The sequence below is a fragment of the Astatotilapia calliptera genome, chromosome 13 (genome assembly GCF_900246225.1).
Source record: "Astatotilapia calliptera chromosome 13, fAstCal1.2, whole genome shotgun sequence".
Lineage (NCBI taxonomy): Eukaryota > Metazoa > Chordata > Actinopteri > Cichliformes > Cichlidae > Astatotilapia > Astatotilapia calliptera.
In genome coordinates, this window is record NC_039314.1 from 18,253,326 (window position 1) to 18,272,852 (window position 19,527).

Sequence of the window (19,527 nt, forward strand, 5' to 3'; positions counted from 1 at the left end):
AAAAAAATCCAAACACAGTTTGAATATTAATGGAAGACTTTTTGAATCGTTTTATCTTTCTGGTCTGTGCTGTCATTTGTTTCCTCTCCTGTCTTGGCACTAATTACATCAACAGTAGATAAATGATGTGTCTTTTCTTGCTGCCCTTGTCTATTTTTTATAAAGCTGCTGTCCAGATTTTGAATTATTACCATAAAAGGATAACTTTTTGCTTTAAGCATTCTTGTAATCTACCCCACGTCCTAAGCCGATACTTACATCTCACTTTCTCGTCTGCTTATCTCTGCGAGAGCCTGATTTGTCAGAATTCCTGTTACTTTCTCTGAAGACCTTTTGTCATTTCACTAATCTCATGCAGTTCCTTTGTCAGAATGAGATATCGCCCATTAAATACAACACGAATGGCATTGACGAGGCGCAATATAGAGGATTTGGGAGGAACAGCTGTCAGCAGCCTTTCTGATATGTTTTAAAATTTAACAACTGTGCACGGTCTTCATGTTACAGTCTGTCAGTCACCGCATTCATGTGTGAACAGTTCACATTAGGATTTCTTTGACTAGAGAAGTCAGATGTTGTGTGCAATTATTGTGTGGGAACAGGAGGTAGCTTGTGTGTGCATCTGTGTGCAGTATGTGGGATTGAGTTTGCCACCGACTCCTTCTGCAGATATGCTTTTTTCAAAATAATTTAGCTCTTATCTGCTGTATCAAATGGTAACTATTTGGCGCAAAAGCAAAATCAACAGGCCATTTAAGAAAAAAAAAAGAATTTGTTCTGCCACAACTGTATAGGATTCAAGATGTTGCATAATGGTGATTGCAGCATTAGTTGTGTAGCTCTTCAGCTGGGGTGTCATTGTAACTGCAGCTGTTTTTGATCACATCCTCTTTTTCTGTGCCTTGCACCGTCTCCCCATGGCCCCTGAGCCCTTGTTGCAGTAAACACAGATATCTTCCCTCATTGTGATAATAAGGATGCATCACGGTAGCCTCGAAAAGCTTTATAGCCACTCGGGCCACACAGCATTCCTTCAGGCCCTTCTGCCTGCCAAGGTGTACCGCCAACCTGCGTAGAATAGCAATTAGTCTTACCTTGTTCCTCATGAACAGATCTGCTAATTCATTTTATTTCTGAGACTCCTCTTTGTTTCTGTTTTTTTAGTGTTTATTTAATGGGTTGTGTCCCAAATTCACTTTTCAATTCCGGATTAAATAAAATGCATTCAGTCAATTCATCCTCATTGTGTAGTCGGTCAGATTTATTTGGATATCAGATTAAAGCTTTAAATCAGCACAAGAGTGGCTACCTAAATTATATTTAAATCCCATGGCCTGATAGAAGTTGATTTTATAGGCTGGGCAATAAAGGCCGATTTCTCCATCAGCACCAGCTCACCCGAGGCTGACTAGCAGCATCACTGGTCAGATAAAATCGAATTACACTGCTGATGGCCGATGTGTGATTGTGTCATTCTCTCTTTGCAGGTTCTGATGAGTACAGGGAGTGAGGCTTAATCCTTCCTTTGCTGCAGTAATCCATAGATAGTCCCATTTTGCTCAGACCAGCCTTCTGGCTTTCCGTGAGACCTTCTGTACATAGATAGTGGATTGAAATAGACTTAAAATGTACAGGACAGGCTGGATACACATTATTGAACGGAGACAGCTTTGTTGTCCTCTTGTGTGTGTGTGTTTTGTTCCTTTGTTTTCTTTTGTTTTTAAGCCCAAAAGAGCAGACATTAAAAGAACCCCACTGCTCGATAGTCAAAATATGCTTTGGAAACAGATTTCTTCATGTCTGCGTCATACACATATATCACATTGTTAGTACACACACAGTCAGCAGAGTAGACCTCATTTGCATGTGGCTGACATTTGTTGCTTTGGTAATTTCATCTGTTAATGGACACGTCCGCAAAAGCTGCTCTGAAAGCATGTTCCTAAATTGTACGTTGCTAGGCAACATGGGTTTTGGTGGTAATCGTAGGCAGATTTGCTTTTGGTTAAAGGGTCGCTCCATTGTCATAAAACACTGCAAATTTACTCCATCCGTTTTTTTCCTTATACAAAAAGGCAGGCTGAGCTAATGCATTTAGAAAAAAAAAATGCAAAAAAATCATCCACTTATTTTGGGATGGCTAAGTAGTTATTTGGAGGTTTTGGTTACTTTTTTCCAAAAAAGATAACATAATTCAGACTTAGCAATATAGTATGTTTCAGCCTGTCAGGTAAAATGTTGTAATGTTGTTTATCAGGTAACACTATTAGTCTTAATAGCAGCATTAACTCCAGGCAGGTGAGGTGTTTCTGGTTTTTCCAACCAAGAGAATTCGTGAAGGTAGACTCGGGACACACTAGAGAGATGAGGTCTCACAAGTGGCTCGATATCACCCCTGAAGAGCCGAAAATGGTTGCTGGGGAGATAGAGGTCTGTCCCTACAACCTGAATCTGGACAAGTAATAGAAAATGGATAGATGGCAGCAATAATGCTTCTCTAACATTTTTTGTTGAATAAGTTATGAGATTGTAAATTGGATATTCTGAATACCTCAAATAATTCATTAGCAATATGTTGCATCCAGAAGCAGAAAGAATTTCCCTTTGAATTAATAGCCCATGTGTAAATGCAGATGGCATGGCCCCACCAACCTCACTATATGATGCTTTATGGAATACCCTAGAGCAGGGCTAACTAGGACACCCCCACCCCCAAACTGGCATAAACACAATATAAGCTACTCTAGGACTCTACCTTCTTTACTTCCACCCCTGCTGAGGGCGTTGACCCCCTCATCACGGACTTTGGCCAGGTGACTCAGTGCCAGTTCACGTCAGCTTTGCTTTGCTCTGCAATGCATGACTGACACACTAGCCGCAATTTTCTTGCTTGCTTAGGCCTGGCACGATGGTGGGGGAGGGTTGTGGCATGTTCGTTCTGGAGATAGCAGATTATGTATTAACGGGGTCCAGGTCAAAGCTACAGACAGTTGTTAAACTGACTGAGGGATTAAGTAAAAGGGAGAGAGAGCGATGGAGAGAAAGTGACATAGTTCTGCTTCTGATAGATGATGACTTCAAGCTGCACGGTGGGGTGGGGAAACGGGGCGTTGACAGCTGTCAGTCAACCTTAAACTCTCCATAGAGATGAGGTTGGCTGTCAATCTTTCATCTGGCTTTTGAAGGTCACATATTGGCCTAAATCTGGGTGGCAGTCAAAGGTTGTTTTGTTTGGTTGGTTGGTTTTTTCTGGCTAGCCACCATGTTCCTTGCTCACAATTTTTTTTTTTTACCCACCAAATAAATGCCATGCATCCATACATGCATAGTGGAGAGGTTGCCAGTCTAGCATAGGACTCTAAAAAGTGCTTAAGAACGTTTTTAAAAAAGGATTAAACAATTCAGTTTAATTCACTTGTATTTATATGGCAACAAATCACAACAACAGTCACCTTAAGGCACATTATGTTTTAAGGTAAAGACCCCACAGTGATACAGTGAAAACTCCAACAGTCAGAAGACCCCCAATGAGCAAGCAATTGGCGACAGTGAGAAGGAAAAACTCCCTTTTAACAGGAAGAAACGTACAACAGAATGAGGCTCAGAGGGGACAGCCATCTGCATACATGAACCACATTATTATCATTATTATGTAAGGCTAAATCATTCACTACTTTAAACCACCACTTTATTTGCATCAGAGTGAGGAAGGAAGTTGATTTAAGGGACTTTGAATGCAGCATGGTTGTTAGTGCTAGACAGGCTGCGCTGAGTATTTCAGAAACTGCTGATCTACTGGGATTTTTCCCCCAGAAGATGGTCAGAAAAGCCAGTGAGCATCAATTCTCTGGGAGAAAATGCCTTATTGAAGGTGACATTACTTCAATCTCATAGAAAGGCGACAGTAACTCAAATAACCACCAAGATATGCAGAAAAGCATGTCTGAACACAGCACATCAAACCTTGAAGCTAGGGCTGGGCGATATGACCCAAAATTCATATCTCGATATTTTTTAGCTGGATGGCGATATAAGATATATATCTCGATTTTTTTTTTTAAGCCATAAAGTAAGAACAAAAAGAGAGTTCTTAGTCAAAGCTGTGTCCCAGATGTCACACAGGCACTTTTATTTACATACAGCACAGATGTACATAAAAAATTACTCAAAATTAAATTATGAGCATTCATTAAATAATAATGCTCCATAAATAAAAGAAAACAAGGTTGTTTTTGTGCTAAACAAAGAGCTCACAATTGTGCAGTCAAAATGTAAACTAAAAGACGCTGAGCGTAATAACAAAGACAGACAGATTTCACAGCTGCTCTGTTCCCAAGTTTTACTGTGTGACTGATAGCCTGGAGTTTGAAATCCGCTTCATAACCACGTCTCTTACAGGTGCCATTTATGGTCCTTATACACACACAATACGGTAATATTACGTTGATGCACAGTACGTATCACTCCGCGAAGCTCCTCGGTAGCCGTAATGCGCCGACAATCTATCAAGCGGTGCAGCTCCGTAGCTTACCAAAGTCGTACTCAAACATTTTTGACAGATTGCTGAGCGCCGTGTACCACATAAAATCGGTTCGCGGCCATCAAGCACAACCAGAATTCATACATAAGGCGCGCTGTCAACTTTTGAGAGAATGAAAGGATTTTAGGGTTAGCGCTGTTAGCTCGTTAGCATGTTTAGCTCGTTAGCACGTTGACGCCGTCCAGCCCCATGCATGGGGCGATGCGCAGTAACTCGTTAACGGAGATTTGCCGTGTCCGTCTTGTCGCTGCCTGCACGTGAAGCGATGGGGGAGGAGGGGGAGTTGTCTTCAGTGAAGGCGAGGCGGAGTAACGTTGCGTAGAGACAAAAGTGGACGAAAGAGAGGCAAACTTGCGGCTCCACAACTATAATTATAACGTAACATAGACTATATCGATATAAAGGATATTGTCACATCTTATATCTCGTATAAAAATATATCGATATGTTTTAAAAACTCGATATATCGCCCAGCTCTACTTGAAGCTAAGGAGTACAGAAGCAGTAAACCACACCGAGTATCACTCCTGTCAACTAAGAACAGGAAAGGAGGCTACAGGTCATATTGGCTTGTGAAAGTTTGACAATAGAGGAAAAATTCTGCCTTATCCGATGAGTCTTGATTGTTCCTGCAACATTCGGACGGTAAAGTTAGAATTTGGCTTAAACAAAATGAAAGCAAGGTTCCATCCTGCCTTGTATCAGGAGTTCAGGCTGTTGCTGGTGATGCAATGGTGTGAGAGATACTGTAAATTGATAGGCTTCTTTGCATACAAAGTAAGTAGAGGCATCACCTGTGATCCTCAATTGTTTTGTTAAGAAGAATCAAATTACTAATTGTAGGACAGTTTGGGATGAATTCAGTTGCTATGCTGTTGGATCTTGTCTTATTGGATCTTATCTCTTATTTATACCCCTTACTGGACCCTACGCCACAGCAGCCAAGACTACCGGGAGTGATAGTACAGTGTGCAATGTTATTAAAAACTGAAGTGCTTGATAAAAATGCATTGGATTGCACAGCTGTTCCCAGTTAAGTTCTTTGTGAGTGTATGTAAGATGTGTTTATGAGAGATTGTGTAAATGGACATTTGCAGATGGTATTGGTGGCATCTGTTAAGGCACGGTGCTCAGTCTCTCAGTCTCTCTCTCCCCTCCAGATGTTCCCGTTATCAGGCACTGACTCTGTTGGGATTACATCTATACGAATATTGAGTAGTCATTTTCCGTTCATGTTTTCCCCTCTTTTTGTCTTAAATTAACATTAAATTGTTTCCAGTGTTTCTTTGTCGTTCCCTCTTGTCTCATACTTGCCTCTTGGTCTTTCTTAGGGAAAAGAGAAAGAGGTAATGGGAGAAATATGTTTCAAACGTAATAGCTCAGCACATTCATTCTTGACTGTGGTTGTGGGTTGTAGAGCCTAGCTGCAAGAAAATGTGGGAAATGAGTAATCTGAAGATGTGAGGTGACTGAACCCAAGCAAAGACAGAAGAACAGATTGAGGAAGAAAGACCAAAGATCGCAGTTCAGCGCAGAGAAGGATGCTATAGATTAGATTAGAAATGGTTGAGGAATACAAATGGGTAGATTATTTTAAACTCTGTTGTGCCATCACGAAGCAAGCGAGTGAGGGAGTGCAGGGTGAGGACACTGCCAATCCATGCAGAGCTCTGTTCCCAGATCCAAAGAAGCTGATGTCATACTTGTAAATAATGTGGAAAATGGAGAGTGAAATGATAATGTGACTTTTTTTTCCCTGTGGCCTGGGGATTCAAGCTATGCAACAATTTGCTCAAAAACATGTCATCAGCAAAATGTGAATTCAAGCATTTAAAGATAAAAAGTGAAAACTTTTATACACGAGAAGCTAAAACCAGTAAATGATAAATGATTTTCTGTTTATTGACTGATGGCTCGACTGACTTATTTCAAGAACAGTTTTATTAATCTTCCCCTGGATTTGTATAAGTGTTATTTAACATGTCGTAAAAGCCTCTGAGAGTGGATAACACTTGCCAGGTGTCTGTTAATTTACAAATGTTGCAGTGATGGTACCATTTAAAAAAAGGTGGCCTTTAAAGAGAAAGTCTGACCTTTCTGGCTAAATTGCTCTGTTATTTCAGAGAGATACGAAGTGATTAACAGCAAAGAGAAGACAGGCAGTCGAGGTCAAATCCTCAAACAGTTGTAGCTCAAAGGTAGAAGAAAAAAGAAAGCAATAAATTGAGAAGCTGAAAGCTTATGTTTACTTTCCTCATCAAAAAAAGACCTTTTCTCCTCTCACTTCCTTCCCTTCGTTTTCTTTCCTACCACCTCCTGTCTAATTTCTTCTTGTTTTTTCTCTCTTTTCTTTTCCTCAGTGACCAGAGAGTCACTCTGAATTATTCATTTTGAGAAAATTAAATCTTCATGTGTTTTGAGGCGAACAACGAATAAGCTGAACGTGAATATGCGCAAAACTTGACACTCTGCTCGGCAGTGTTTTACCAGAAGCCAACGGGTTGGATATGTTTAGAGGTGCAGATGAATTTCATTTGCACCCAAGGAAAATATTGTACAATTCTCAGTAGGTATGTCAGCCGTGTTAAGGATCACGGGAGGGGGGCTGTAAATAGGATTTGTGTTTCACAGTGTTTTTAGTCTCGCGCGAGGATTTGCGTTTGTGCGTACCTGTGTTTTCATGCATATGAACAGCCGTCATTGGATTTTCCAATCCTGAATTTCTATTATGTTTTTAAAAATTATTTAAAAGAGAGATTACTGATAAATGAGTCAGCGTCTTACATCGAAATCAGATATGTGATTCCTGTCTGCACTCTACTTGTCCAAATTTGCAGCCGGGATGAGGGCTGAAAAAAGTGATGCCTTCCCCCCATTCATCGTGATCACAAACACACACACACACATAGACGCACTCAGTCTCTCACATCTTCTTAACATCTCATCCTCTTTCTAGTGAAGCCAGTTGGCTCAAGTCACCGAGAAAGAGAAAGGTGGATGAAGAGATGATGGCGAGTCAGAGAGCTGGAGGGATGCGCAGAAGGAGAGTGGATGGGAACAAGAATTTATGTGGTGAAATTCAGCATCTGTTGTCCACCTGCAGCTGTGCCATGTCTTTTTCTCCCTTTTCTCTTCTTACTCGTCCCCCCGGAATGCCGTTTGTGCTTCAGTCATTTGGCAGCAGCACGACATGCAGATCACAGGAGGCAGATGGGATGGCGAATTTTAGAGGTCAAATTATACAGTAGGCTCTCTTAGTCAGGCACTCTCTTTTCATGAATGAGACTTTTTTACTCCAGGCCTGGTTTGCGGGCTCTGGTTACATGTTGTAACCAAACCTCCTCAATGAAGTCCTTTAAACTCACCACACTTCGGTTGGGCTTACACTAAACACATCACAATGTGAGCGCCAGTGTTACTATACACGTGGTATACTTTGTTCTTTATTTAATCAGAAGTGTTCAGTGTTTGCTAACATTTGCTTTTTTTTAACTTTGCAATATAGTGACAGTCCAAAAAGTATGCTGCGTTCCCATTGTTTCAATAAAAGATTGTCAAGGTTGTTTCTTTGGCTTCTTTCTTTGATTAACTAAAAGAAATAATCAGTTTACCGTTTCAACAAATTCACACAGTTCATTCATGTCATCCACTCTCATCTTTCATGCTGAGCCACACTGTGTGCTTTACATTGATGGCAGCATGTGTCCTTGGTTTATTGACTAAAACTAGCTTCTTCTTTTTTTTTAACCCTACTCCAATATTTAAAGATTTAAAAAAAGTAAGAATTTATTCACTTCAAGACATTTACACAAAAACGTATATGGAAGACATTTTCACAGCTGAAATAGGATCATAATAAATAAAACATTGTAAGTCCACCATCAACTCCAAGAAATATTTTGTTTATCGTTGCTTATCTTAGATGTTTGGCCTTCGGTGTGCAGAATGATGCAAAATTTGACATTCGTTTTGGGCAGCTGGAGGCGGTCGGCTCTGGAGCTGTAGCAGGTCGTCCACCAATCAGAAGGTCATCGTTTTGACCTCCCGGCTTCTCCGGTACAGGTTTCAAAATGTTCTACTGCAAGATGCTGAAACCACCTAAAAAATAAATCTGCCCCGATGTATGCGTGTGTGTCAGTGGGCGATTGTGGGTTGGAATGTAAAACACTTTGAGTGGTTGATAAGGAAAGAAAGAGAGCAGTAGAAATCCTGTAAATTCACCATTTTTACAACAAGCTAGTTGGCATCTTACAACAAATATGAAACACATTTGTGTGTGTTAATTTTTCCAAATTAAAAATAAAACACTCTTGTTGCATATTTGGAGATCATAAATATATGAGCAGCCTGAATAGATATTATTATGTCAGGTCCTTAACCTCTTAAGCCCCAAGCCTAACTGATCTCCTGCCTTTTGCCCCCGTATCAGGGTGCGTTGGGGCTTAAGAGGTTAAACTTGTCTCAGGAGCTTCTTTAAACTTGAATTTAGAAACCTAAAGGTTAAATCTACCTTAACCTATGAAACAGGGGTGTCAGTCTCATTTTGCATCATGGGCCACACACGACCCAATTAGGTGTTTAGTGGACTGGATCAGTGAACATAGCCAGTGTAAAGAAGTTTAACTACACATCTAATCATTGACATGTCTTAAGAAAGAGAAGTGTAATTTCAAATATAAATCCTTGCTAATAGAGATGGCTCTTTGGGGTTAAACCTCATGAAATAAATGTGAAAAATACTGAAAATGAACTCATTAGGAGAACTTTGTCCCATAAGTATAAAACATAGAACTCTAAGTTCTTTAATGCGTGATACATGTATTTATTTTACTGCAAAAAACAAAACCCAACTTTTTGTAAATAATGAAACACATGGACTTTTCTGTTATTTGATGCATTACTAACAATAAAAACATCTGTTTCTGTCATTTTATCTGCCACTTACTTACCTTGATGATTTTGTAATTTAGAAGGCTGTAAAACTGACAGAAATACAGTAAAAAAAAAAAAGTCCAAATCTTCTTCTTTAAAACCAACCAGTAGGCTGAATTAGACCCTTTGCCTTGCTCAGTTCTTGCCCCTAGACTGTATGCTTGACTGTATGACACCCCAGCTATAAAGCATTAATGCACATCATTCATATCTTTAATTATCTGTACTACTTTTGAACAATTTAGAAAAAAGAAATAATTCTATAAATCTAAATTTTTAGCTATTATCTGAACTTTAGAAATTGAAAAAAAAAACAACTTGAAATTAGTTATTAAGTCAAAATTTTAAGATAATAACCTGAAATTTTTGACTCGTGTATGGCAAAAAATAATATTTTGTATCAGAAATGAGCTGACATCTTAATAACTGGATTTCGGGTTCTGAAAAGCAGTGTTGTGGTACAAATAATGACCCAGAAACTCAGACAGACTTGTTAACCTTTACTATCAGAGTCCTTTTTTAGAAACGGCGTCTCGGTATTTAGCCATCCTCTCAGACTGGTGTCGTAGTAAACATCCTAATCTGTTACTCTTCAAATCCCGGGATCCGTTAGACTCCAGGAAGGATTACCGTAACTTTAAAACTTTAATTGTAGGGATCTGCTGTACTTGCATTTGGAGGAGCTCTAAAGAGCTCAGTAGCAGGTGAGTGTCAGTGTGTGTGAGAAAGAGAGAGAGAGAGAGTCTACAAACTTTTAGATATTGGGAATTAATTTCGCAACTGCTGGATTTTCTATTAAATCAGAAATGTGCATGCATATGATAGCACCCCCATGTGAAGGCTCCGACCACGTTTTGTCCTTGTATGCAACCAAAATCTACATCTTACATCTTTGTGCAATCTTGCAACTGACAAACATCCTGGTGTTTAAGCCTTGAAATTTCATCCAAGGGGTTATAAAGTGAAAAACATATCTAATCATGTCCATTTCAAACAGTGAGAAGAGAGGGTGGCGGAAGAGAAAAATGCAGCTGAGATTGTGAAGATGAGTTTGTGAACAAGGGGGAATGAAACTGAGAAAGGGTTGGGCGGAGGGCTAGTTGGTGGTGGTGGTGGTGGGGGAGAGCTGGCACTCTTAAAGGACCATGAAGGCCAGATCACAAATAATAAAACAGAAAGGGAGGGAGGGAGGAAAGGCTGAAAGGAGGGAGGGGAGGGAAAAAAGAGCGAAAGGAAAATATGTTGAGCGGAGGGGAAGGTCGGAGAGAATGAAAGAGGGAGTCGTACGTGTGCCAGGAGCGCTGCACCTCTCCCCGTGACTGGTGCTCTTCAAGGATTTTTTTTCTCCCCTCTCCTTCGACTCTTTTATTTCCCCCCTCTTTCATTTTGAAATTCTTCTGCATAGCCGTGACACCGGATTGTTTTCTCTTTTTTTTCTCTCTCTCTCTTTTTTTCACATTTTTCTCCCCCCACGCCTTCCTCTCTCTCTCTCTGTCTCTCTTACTCTCTCTCTCCCTGGCTCTCTCTCCGTCTTTCTGTGACTTGCAACAAAAGGCTGACGGAGTGAGCCTGACGTCTGAATGAATAGCCCAAACCTGCTGTGAAGGGAGAGCAGAGGAAGACGGAGCAGGGAAGAGGAGGCTGAGGAGGAAAGATACGACTGATCTGGCTGAAGAGGCGGAAAGAGGAGAGCGCTAGAGAAGTGCTGATTGCTGGCTGAAGACAAATAGAGATCCCGATTTTTTTTTTCCCCTCCTCCTCTCTGGAGATTAAAGGAGTTGAAAGCAGTGCCTTAACTGCACGGGTGGGGGGAGTGACGATCGTAGTTCTCGCTCTCCTGTCCTCCCCCTCACCCACTGCCCTCCTGTGCCACCATACGTTTTGGTTGGGTTTTCTTTTTCCTCCCCTTAAGAGTACAAGTCGTCTGAGAAATTGAAATGGAACTTCTGGGGGTGAGGTGACGAAGGAGGACAGATTTGGAAACAAGCAGAGGGGAGAGCAAGAGAAGACAGCATAGGAAGACAGAGAGGGAGGAGGGAGGCTGGAGTAGGAGGCAGAGAGGAGAGGAGAGGATAACCCCAGGGCATACTGTGTGAGAATACACCAACGCCCACTTCTTCTTCTTCTTCTTTTTCTTTTTTATTTTCTGCCCCTCATCAGTACGTTTCCTCTGCCATGTGCAGCACCTGATTTGAAGAATGTGGAGACATTTCCCAGGCAAGGAGCATGTTTCACATTGTCTTATGCATACGTGTGCGTTCGTACACTCATCAAGGATAATAATAAAAAGCTGTGGAGTGTGTGTGTGTGTGTTTGTGTGGGTGACTGTGAGGGGTGTGGGTGTGTGGATTGGGAGTGGGGGGAGGCTGGATTTGGCTTTAAGGCTAATGAGCCTCTTATGTTTTTGCAATGAAGTGTGTCATGAAAACAGTGTGTGTGCGTGCACGAGGGCAAGCACCCATGTGAGTGCGTTCAGTGCTTCCTTGGTTTGAAACCACAGAGGTCTCTACACAGCAGCGAGAGGACGGCGAGGTTGGATGAGTTGTCATTTCTGGGGTCAAAGGTCACAGGAGAATGAGCGTGTGATTAGCTGCGCGTAAAGGTTAATGGTCTGCTGTGCGATTGTGGCCTGTAACACATTTTTTGTATTGCCAAGTCTAATAATTTATTTCTACTTGAGAATACAGGCGCAATCGGTGCTAGCATGGAAATTGCATTTTTGGAATAAACTTGATCTGTAACCGTTTATGATTTTAATAACTGGTTGCAATTATTGCAAAAAAGGGTATTTTGTTTGATTTGTTTACTGTAAACAAAAAGCAGAGCTGCATCTTTTCACAGTAGTAAATGAAACCTTTAGTTTTCACTGGGATCCTGCAAAATTCAAACAAGTTCCATTTATGATGCTGCAAGGACATAGCTGATTGATTTTGTATCTGTGCTTTTTGTGAATGATAGCAAAGCTGAGATGTTATATCCACCGCCCCCCACCCCTCGTGTGTGTGTGTGCGTGCGTGCGTGCGTGCGCTCCTGACCTGGATGCGCTCTTTTCGATGTGTGCGTGTGAAGTAAAGCCGGAGTGCACTGTCTGCTGTTTATCAGCTCTGACAGCTGCTTTTGTCTCCAAACGCCGATTGTTTGTAGTCCACGCTAGCAACGCACAAAGGGCAGCATTTAAAGAGGATGGATGCCTGTCTTCATCCTCACTTTGCATTGTGGTCAGTTTTTACCACAGACGGCACCTGTGATATCTTTATGCGAGCGTACGCTTCTCTCTCTCACACACACACATTCATTTCGTCCTGTTCTTCTATCCCCGTCACTCCCTCACCCATCTGGCAGAGCATTTTTGGTGGTGATAACTTTGGAGGTGGGGGGGGGGGGGTGAGTGGGGAGGGGTGCAGGCAGGCAGAGGGGAGGACAAACAATGTCTTTGTGTGTCCACATAGTGGAACAAGAGACAGGCTAGGGTGGCGGCAGCGTAGCTGGTCCGGTGGGGGCCTTGAGAAAGCAAGTCTGCCAAAGAAAAGATTACACACACCCCCTCTTTTTCTACAGATGCCAAGGGATCGTAAACACACTCAAGAAAGCAGACACTCCCAAGAACACAGGCGCCGGGTTCTTGTTAACATGTATGCACAGTTGCAGACTGTGACATTGGTGGTTTAGATTTTGAGTAGCATGTGAACGGACGTGCACGAAAGCAATGAAAAAAGAAGTAGAGTAGATGGGGGCTGTCGCATTCAGAGGCGCAAATGCCCTTCGGTGTTTTATTTAACAAGATCTGCGACACCCGGGATAAACGCTGGTCATTAATGGCTATCATCTGTGGGTGTGTGCGAACTTAAGTGCGGCCAAACTCTGTGTTGATGTGTGTGCGTGTGCACAGGACTGAGCTGTGTTTGTATTCCCAATGTCTCCCTGGAAGAAAAATGCCGCAGATAAACATGATTGTGCCACTTCTGCTATACAGACCTCATTCACTGGGTTGCCAGGTATGGGTGGCATGCAAAGGGTTAAGATTTGATATCCCCTAATCAAGCTTTTCCTGTCTACCTGCTGCACTTGCCACAGCTTGCCCCCTCCTCCACCTCCTCCTCCCCTTCCTCTCACTCTTGGACTATCCCATCACTGAGGCCCCCCAGCTTTGGAGTTGCTAGGTAACCAGAACCAGCTGTTGGTCCTAAGCCCATTGAGCCCATTTTGGTCCTGCATCAACTGCAGAATAGTTTTCTCTGAAAGCTCGCTGTGAACTCAGCGACCGCCACTGTGTCCCTGACATCATCGTGCCATGGAAAATCTTCCTCACTTCCTTTTGTTTTTGCAGTCTTATTGTTCCGTTGATACGGGGGCCAGTGTTTGAGCGTCCGTGGCATGTGTCACACCGGCTCGATTAATTTAGCAGCATCTCACCACCTTTCACTTAAGGAAATGAGAAATGGAGCAAGTGAGGGCAAGAGGAAAGTGAAAAGAATGAGCGGCTGGGGTGGCAAGGGTTTAATAAAAGCAGTCACCTGTAATTGAGAGTCAGTTAAAATGACGTCAGGATATAAAAGAGTCTCTAAAGTGTTTCATTCCTCTGTTAGTGAGGACGCTAACTTGTCTCAGAAAGCCATTATGAGAGATTTGAGATGGCAGACTACACAGTGAAATTATTCACGAAATCACAATAGTGCAGGTAAGTTAATACGTCTCTGCAGTCCCAGAGTGGACCATTTGCACTTCAAAGTGTGTGACAACCTAAAAAAAACGGACACACACAAAAACAAGCCTCAAGTAAATCTGGAGGGTGGGGGTGGGGAGAGAGTGGATTAACTTCCAAATAAATTGGTCTTTGTAAACCAACCAAGTCATGTTGAAAACCAGAGCTCAAAATCTGTGAGAAAATAGAGCCAGAGGAGAAAAAGATAACTGATGTAGTGTGATGTTATTAAAAACCAATTTAAAGAACAGTTTCCAAATCCAGGGGGAGAGACACAGGTTTGAGGTTTATTTGAGCAAAGGTTTATTTTCTTTCATTGATTGTTTGCGCTCTATTTAGGAAATGATTCTTCTCCCTCTGAAAACTGTGACTCACAGCGTCTGGCAGTGTCTGAGCTGCTTTTCCAAGATCAGTCCTTCCAAACGAGAGAATTAGACACCAGATCGTATTCACTAAGGAGAGATATTTCTACGAGTCCTGCTTCCTTTTCTTTTGCTTCTATTTCTGTTGTCACAATCCAAAAAGGCTTTTTAGTTTGGAACATCTGTAATCCATTTGTGGTTGAGAGTTCGCGCTTGCCAGCTCTGCCAAAAGTTTTCATACTTCCTGACAAATCATCCAGTTTGTGATTAGCGTTGGCTTAGGATGATATCAACTTTAGGCCATTCAAGCATCCCACGAGGGATGTAGCAACACATGACCTCCACTGGATAAGCCTATCTGCTGTCACACTGAACATGGTTTAGATTTAGTTAGTCAAGCTGTTGGCTTTGTTTCTTTATTACTTGCTGGCTTATACACAATGCTGGCTGTTGTGCTTTGATAAATACTTTGTGCACAATAACAGGAAATTGGCACAAGCAATTAGCATTTTTATCCCTAAGACTACCAGCCAAAATATCTTGCAGCCTAATGTAAACCGTCTTCATTCGTGTTGTTTCTGCTGCTTGCAGAAGTTTATGTAACAGCAAGTAGGACTTGAATAATGGCCGTGGTGAATTTTTGCCCTGCTAAAGAAGGAGTCTGGTATTGGGTGGGACTCTGTTTGGACACGGAGAGAGTTCTGGCTTTGCTTTTGTGTTTCCTTGAGTCCAGGTTCTGGGTTTGGCTGCTGGGTGGAACAGCTGGCAAGCTGCTGATAAACACCCCAGGCTGACGTTGACCCCACCGGGGAGGCAAAGAGAGGCACATAAACAGATACTCTAATATATACAGACAGAAAAGCAACCAGATGCAATCAGGTTTTCTACAAGAGGCCAACAAATAGAGATGAATTATTGGGATAAGACTCACTTATGTGCTCTCCTGTGGGCTTTTTACCATCTGAATAAACAGCGGAGCTTGTCATGTGTTTGTTTTCCTGTGGAATAATTATTTTATGACCTCCACAAGCCGGCTTTGTTTTCTCATCAGCGCAAAATAACTAATGCATGATCCTAACACAACCCAAAATTGTCATCTTGTAATTATTAGGGGGAAAAAGTGTGCCTGATTCTCTTAAGCTAATCATCTAAAATCAGCAAACAGAAGGTACTTTTCTGCTCGCATTTATAAAGATGACTGTTATTACAGCCGCGTGCAGCTACAAGCTGATTAATTCCCAGTTATATTCCACAAGGACCAATAATGACACTGTGGTAATCAACGTGTGGTTTACAGAAGCCCGTAGTAATGAGACGTACAATAAAGCAACTATACTTCCAAAACTGATGATGAGCTTACGGCATGAAGACCTTAATGGCTTACAATGCAAACAAGGTGTTTCGACCATCTTTCTGGCTGGTTACCTCAGGATTTGTGTTGTGAATTTTTAGTGATAGTGTACCTGGTTTGGAACCCCTCAAAGTCAGTTGCCATCTGCAAAGCAACTTCCGTTTGTGATTCAGTGGAGTCAAGTTGACATGTATTCTGTTTATAAATTGACAATTACTTGTAATAAATTGACAAAAATCGCAAATATGTTGCCGTCTGTTGCAAACCTGTTGCCATCTACAGTAATTCACATTGACAGAAATTCCCATGAACTGCTTATATTCAAACTCCAGCCAGAACACCATGGATCTGAAACAGAAATTCCACAAATGATGATGTCGTTTTACTGCACAATGGTGCCCAAGACAATCTGCAATCTTGCGTAGACATAGCAATGTAACCAAAAAATAGTTGCAGCTGCAAATGAGTTGTGTTCATTTGTGCAGACAAGCATTCACTTCGACACTGTAGTCTCTTGACTAAAATTCTTTTAGTCTTAGTGGAGTAAATCTCATAAGATTATAGTAGACTAAATCTAAAGTTGACTGAGTTGACTAAAATATAAAGCGTAACATTTTTTGGGGTTTTTACAGTTAGAGTTGCTCCACACTGTTTACACTTGCTCCACTAGTGTTTTATTTTCCTAGACATCATATGCAAAATGTGTCCATATGTCGATTCTCGTCTTCCTCCCAATTCTTACTGCAGGAAGAGATCACCTCTGACTGGATCACTTCCAAAACTCATCCTGCCTTTCCACACAACTAAAATCTCCACAATATCCAAATGATTGGTCACCAATTTTGACACTGGTGCAAACTGAGTCAGCACATTGGTAATCTGTCTGCGCTTAAAATTTTCAATTTGCAAACTTTCGCCAGTCTGTCTGAGAGTTGTTGCTGTGATGTAGAGACAGGCTAGCTCTCAAGAGTCATCGTGCAATCAAAAGTGGTTGCTTAGAGAATCTCTGGGCCATCAGTTGTTCGCTGCAAGTAGTTGTAATCAGTCTGTGAAATGGAAAAAATTCACTCCAATCACTTGGCAACCACCAATTTTTCCTAGTCCCAAGGAGGTTGTTGTTCTACTTTTATTCTAGTGTGGCTGAACCATAAAGTGAACCAGACATTCTTTGTTAGGAACTGAATGATCGAGAGGAATGATTAAAAACAATTAGCTATGAACAAAAATTTTCATTTAAATAAACATGATAAAGGAAAAGTGTATGTTAGCACCACTGCTAGGTGAGCTTTTCCTCCTCATACTGTTATTGCAGTTAAAAATTGTTGCAGTTACTTTAATCGGTTGATTCTTCTAGTCTAAAATTTGCAAATGTGAGGGTAAAGTTGTAAGAATTATTGATGTTATACATCAGTATCTGTCCTGGCTGCTCTTATTGTGTGAACTGTCTCTTAATTGTAGTACACGAAACGTACAGTTGCTCATTGACACGCTGTCATTTTTTCTGTAGCTTAGCGTCTGAAGGAAGATTCAGTCTTTCTGTTCAGCACCAGTGAGCTCCTTCAAATCACTGGTCAGGGATCCGAGTCATTAAGACTCACATTAACAGCTTTGTTAAGTGTTAATTATCCGCAGATTCATCATGTGTTAACCGCGGTGCCACGTTCTGCCTTATTAGGCCGGAGAAAGACGATTAACCACCAGGAAATAATTAATCAACAGCTTTTTGACCTACTTCCTGTAAGTGACTGATTTTTCCCGCCAGCTGCAACTTGTTTATCTGTGTACAAAGTATGAGCAACTGATTTTCTCCTTTTATCTCTGGGTGTGTGTGTTTGCATTTTTCTCGCGTGTGTATATGCACAAGTCGAATATGTTTCCTTGTGTGTGACTCCTGGATGATAGCAGTATTTTGCAGTCGGATAATGAACTCGGCAGGAGTGTGATGAGGCAAGGCGCAGGGAAAGCTGTGGAGCCACAGGTGTGTTTGGCGAGCTGGAGTCCTCTCTCTGGACCTACCTCACTAACACACATCAAACACACCTACACATACAAAATGAGTCCATCCGGTGAGAATAATAAAAGCTTTCATCTTATACTCTGAAGAAACACAGTGAAGCCACTTTTTTTCAGATTATACCTTCTGAAGACTTTGTATCAAGTACTGCTTTCAGCAGGAATTCTTAATAGAGGTGTAAAACATAATATATATTAAATACGAGCGAGACTTTCCAAAGATATATTCATTTTTTGTGTACTGAGAATTTTAAGTGGACAAGCCTCTCAATGTGTGTGTAACATTTGTGTGTCTTTTTATTATGAGTGAAAATTGTGAATGCTTTGCTTCAAAGGCTAACAAAAGACACTTTTTCACATTTTCTATGCTCCTCAGTTATGACAGCAAAGCTAGATGGAGGGGCCATCAGGAATTAACTAGTGACTCGCCTGCCAAGAGCATGTGATATTTATTCAGTTTAGAGTACCTACTGTCAGTTTACGACAGGTAAGGTAAACTAGAGAACTCTAAAAGTCAGATGATCCCCTGTTAGCAAGCATTTGGTGACACTGGGGAGGAAGAACGCCTTTTGAACAGGAAGGGACCTCCAGTAGAACCACTCCCAGGGAGGGACTGCCATGCTTGACCAATGAGGAGTCAGAGGACGAGAAGAGCAGAAAAGAGAGACAAAACAGTCTATCGCAGCCTTTGCTAACACAGTTCCCCAATTTCCTCAGTCACAAAACCCCGCAGACCAGATGGCATCTATCTGGGAATGTCTGGTCGCTAGGGAAGAATATATGTATTCCCTGAACTGGTTGGCAGAGTGGTTGCTGCTGGTAATCGCTGTGTAAAATCAGTCATGAAGAGGGAGCTGCACCAAAAATCTCCTTGTGCTGGCTTTGCTAGGTGTCTTCCATGCAAACAACTGCTGCAAACTGCTGCAGTCTGCTGGTGAACAAATCGATTACAAAGAGGTTTTCAGCGAAGCACTGTTTACTCCTTTGCACCAATTTCACCTAGTGACAGCAAGCAACTGCCAACTAGTTTGTGAATACACATTTTTCCTTAGTAAATGGTGCTTACCAGGAGGACAGTCGCTGACTGGTGTCAAAGCATACTTGTCTGTAGTTTTAGCAGTTGATTTCACATGCAGCAAGTTGGGGAATACTCACTTTTCCCTGGCGACCAGTGGTTGCCAGGCAGTCACCAACTGGTCTCTAGCCCTGGGCGACTGGTGCCTGACTTTTTGCTTTTGATATACTATCTACCTTTACAGCCCAGCAGGACTATGGTTAAATCACTAGACACTTCCACCACTTTCACAGTAGATTCACCGCAAGGGAAGCAGAATGCAGGTGAAGTAAAATAAAAACCCTGGCTATAGAAAGACGACATAAGTGTCTTTGCTGGAAACTAATAATTATCATTTGCTCTTGATACTAATTAGTTAGAGTTTTCTAATTATTTTTTTGACTGCATTTACAGTTTTCTAAAGTTGTATACACATCAGCAAAACATATTATTGGTGATTGCACACATTTCAAGTGATGCAGTTTTAATCTGAAGACAGATCTTCGCTTGTATTCACAAATCAGATACAGACATACAGACTGAAATAGTCACAACTGTCCGCACACATTTGCA

At 41.6% G+C, this 19,527-nt stretch overlaps 1 protein-coding gene across 4 annotated transcripts in view; it reads left to right on the top strand.

The window, feature by feature from the left end:
- ctbp2a (C-terminal binding protein 2a) overlaps positions 1-19,527 on the top strand; it is a 79,355-nt gene that overhangs the window by 41,961 nt on the left and 17,867 nt on the right. The window lies entirely within an intron of this gene.